We start from the raw sequence: 271 nt of genomic DNA on the forward strand, positions 1-271 counted from the left end.
CTCGGCGGCCCGGGGACCTTATAAGCCTTCCCCTACCAGCACAAACAGCCTCTAAATCCTCCGCTCACCCTAACCTGGGTAAAGACGCGGAAAAGTAAAGAGGGCGACAGAAGAACCCGGGGTCGGAGAGCGGGGGAGGGCCTCGACAGGGAGCAGAAAAATAAAAGACAGTTACTCACAATCATCTAAGTCATCCTGCAAATCCACAAAATACAAAGGGATCCCTACGAACAAAAACATAAAAGACACCAGGGGGTTGGTTTCGAGGACT

At 51.7% G+C, this 271-nt stretch overlaps 1 protein-coding gene across 1 annotated transcript in view; it reads right to left on the reverse strand.

Annotated features, from left to right (window-relative positions):
* The window catches only part of LOC104491616 (serine/threonine-protein phosphatase 4 regulatory subunit 1-like), a 20,259-nt gene extending 20,040 nt beyond the window's left edge, over positions 1-219 (reverse strand). The window contains exon 1 of the mRNA XM_010134069.1: positions 180-219. The gene's annotated coding sequence lies outside the window, so the exon portion shown is untranslated. The remainder of the gene's footprint in view (positions 1-179) is intronic.
* Between the last annotated feature and the right edge of the window lie 52 nt (positions 220-271).

This window comes from Buceros rhinoceros, unplaced genomic scaffold, assembly GCF_000710305.1.
Source record: "Buceros rhinoceros silvestris isolate BGI_N320 unplaced genomic scaffold, ASM71030v1 scaffold23200, whole genome shotgun sequence".
NCBI classification, from domain to species: domain Eukaryota; kingdom Metazoa; phylum Chordata; class Aves; order Bucerotiformes; family Bucerotidae; genus Buceros; species Buceros rhinoceros.